The 3,056-nt window shown below is 36.4% G+C and overlaps 1 pseudogene; it reads left to right on the forward strand.

Moving 5' to 3' along the window:
* Window positions 1-582: 582 nt before the first annotated feature.
* On the forward strand, window positions 583-701 carry LOC111745385 (annotated as a pseudogene).
* Window positions 702-3,056: the final 2,355 nt, after the last annotated feature.

Consider the following 3,056-nt stretch of genomic DNA (forward strand, 5'->3'; position numbering starts at 1 on the left):
TCAGGTAAAATTTGAGCCAAGTTTGATTTTCTGTTGCATTCAGGTAAATGGTCTGTTTTCGATAGATAATAAGACAGAAATCTCAGCGTGTTCTGCGGTTTGCCATTACACATTATTCATCACTGTAAAACAGGATTTCTCAACCAAAAAATCCGTATTTGCATATAGACTACATAATTTTTGTTGTTGACACTGCCCTGTTCATTTTAGGATGTTTAACAGCATCCCTGTCCTCTGTCTAGTAGCAACTGCCTTCTAACCAAAGTCATGACAATCAAAACTGTCTATAGACATTGCCAAATATTCCTTGGGGGTGGAGGGAGGTGGCACAAAATCCCTGACCTACCTCATTTTGGACTTTACTGTTGACAGAAACTATCTCCTTAACCAAACTTTAGTGAGGCTCTTTTTGACTAGCCCTTGCCCCTGGGCTCTGCCCTTGGCCCCTTTAGTCTAGTTTTAGCAAATGTCATGTTGGGTCAATTCAGTGAAAATCCCCCACCCATGATATCTGATGAAATTCTTCATCCCCTACCCTTGGTATCTGACCAAGCTTGATATCAGTTCAAATTCCTTATCCCATTCTATGGCCATGCTCCCCTGAACAAGCCCGATCCCGGCTGATCTCAGAAGCTAAGCAGGGTCGGGCCTGGTTAGTACTTGAATGGGAGACTGCCTAGGAAGACCAGGTGCTGTAGGCATAAAAAATAAAAATTAAGGGATTGTAAAATGACAAAGTCCTTTAATCTGTGAGGTCAACCAAGGGTTGCCTTACCTAAAAAAAAAGAAAAAAAAATTCCTTATCCCTTATTATCTTATCGCCCTGGCCTACCTTCAGCAAAAATTCTGTCAAGTTGATTTAGCCAGCATCTCTCTTACCCCTGACGTTAACTTTTGGTTATTTTTGCTCCTCGGCTTTAAAGCTCCACTTGTTCATGTTGTATTCAGATTTAAGCTGTCCGCCCTCTTGCAAAACTCCATCATACTAGTCCCCTGAATAAAGTCTGCTTTACCATTCTTTAACAGGTGACATGAATAATTTTTGTCTTTAACACTGTTCAGGAGACTCTTTGGGGGTGTTTGTTAAAAATTCAGATTCTCCAGGTTTCAACTTCAGAGATTCTGACAATGCAGATATTGAGTGAGGCCCACCAATATTCATTTAATAAGGACCCTGGCTGACACTGATATAGCTAATCTAACTTTACACTTAGAAAAGTATCAAGGTATAGATGAATTAATGCAAATAGAACTCTACCGTTAGATGAGGAGAGCTTAATGATGGTTGGATGCTGTTGTCATATTTACTTAGGACAACATACACACATATGGCCTCTAGATTAATGTTCAAGTCTCCAATTCAATTCACTTTTGTAGACACAGACACAATCTGCTTTGCAATTAGGTAAGCACCCATCTGGCAGAGAGAAAATGTGGAGGCTGTAAAATAAAAAGGTAAAGATTTTTCTTTGTCAGCAGGCTGCCTGAAATAATGATTAGCTAATGAAAGTACTGTAGGACTGATCATTTGTGATTTTTTCAGGGTGAATTGGAATAAATGGCTCCATTGAAACAATGCCTGATGTCAAATTATTAATGGTAACCTCCTTTCTTTGTGACTAAGTTTAATTAGTTAAATATTTTTTGACTACAAACAAGGTCAAATATCTAAAGGAACGCTCAATAAATTCACTCAGTTATAAACGGTACTGAACTAGGATTTTAGAAATTACGTTAATTCCTGTATAATTGACAGAATTTTTTAATTTACTTCCAGATGTTTTAGATTTCATACTGTGTCACGTTCAAAAGGCTAATAGACAACAAAAGCAATAAGGAATCCCTTTCTTTTTGGGTATCCACTCTTTGCTTTTTCTGTGACTTTACAAGTCTCTCTCAGTATATTTCTGCCTTGGGGTTTTTGTCCTCAGGTTCTACCTTCTGACTTCACTGTCTTGAATGTCCTCATTCAGGAGGGCAGGGATCAAATCTGATTAGTCTCAATAAATGAATAAATCAGATCTCAAGAATTTTAATATTAATTTTACTTTTTTTTTCTATTAATTCACAGCTACTGACCAGCCACTCACATTCAGTCTCATATTTAGCTATGGCTTCACAGAGCCCAATTCAAACCAAGTCTCTGATAAAGTCTTACTTTCATCTCACATTCACCTAGGAGGTCAGAAATATTTGAACCAGGATCACTATAACCTTATTTGTAAGTAGCCTTTCTATTTACAAAGGTCAACTAAAAAGAACAAGGAAGGGATACAGATTATTGTCATTCTCATCTCATAAAAGTAAAGGCTTGCGGTGTCTTTAGAAAGATTTTTTAAAATTTTTATTTGGTTCTCAAAATTAGCAATGCCTTTGCACACATCTATCAGTGACAAATGGTTTTCATTATATTTTATTGGTTTCTTTTGAGGCATCTATACGATCATCAAGGATCATTTTCCTGGATGCCATGAATGTCACCCGTTGAATGAAGTATTTCCAGAAAAGGACATGTAAATATATAATTTTCAAAGCATAAGGTGAAAAAATCTGGGCATAAGGTTGTTTAACTTTAGTCCAAAATATGTATTGTTTACATTTTATTAATATGCTAAAGAATCCTAATAATTATAGGTTAAATTCTTTTTTAAAACTCTTTATTTTAGAGTCTTAATTGGAATCAAACAATCTCAGTGAAGACCTTCTCATGAAATTTGATATGTATATACTGTTCAAAAAGACTAAAATTGTCCAAGAAAGTCTATGAATATGTGTGCGTAAACATGGTTTTTATGAACAGGCATTTCAACTTTCTATACTTCACTAAAACAGTGAAACACTGAGTCATGCCCAAAGTGAGAAAATTGTAGATGCTGGGGCATTGCATGGCTGTCTTGGTACAGAAATCTTAAAGCACACTTCACATTGTTTCAGGGGGGACTTAATCCTTGGGATTACTTGAAACTTTTCTGGATCATAAAAGGAGGGAATACTAACAACTTGAGAAAGGATTTACACCTAGATTGAGTCTGATACAGGGCCTAACTTGACCACAA

Source organism: Pteropus vampyrus, unplaced genomic scaffold (assembly GCF_000151845.1).
Source record: "Pteropus vampyrus isolate Shadow unplaced genomic scaffold, Pvam_2.0 Scaffold153, whole genome shotgun sequence".
NCBI lineage: Eukaryota > Metazoa > Chordata > Mammalia > Chiroptera > Pteropodidae > Pteropus > Pteropus vampyrus.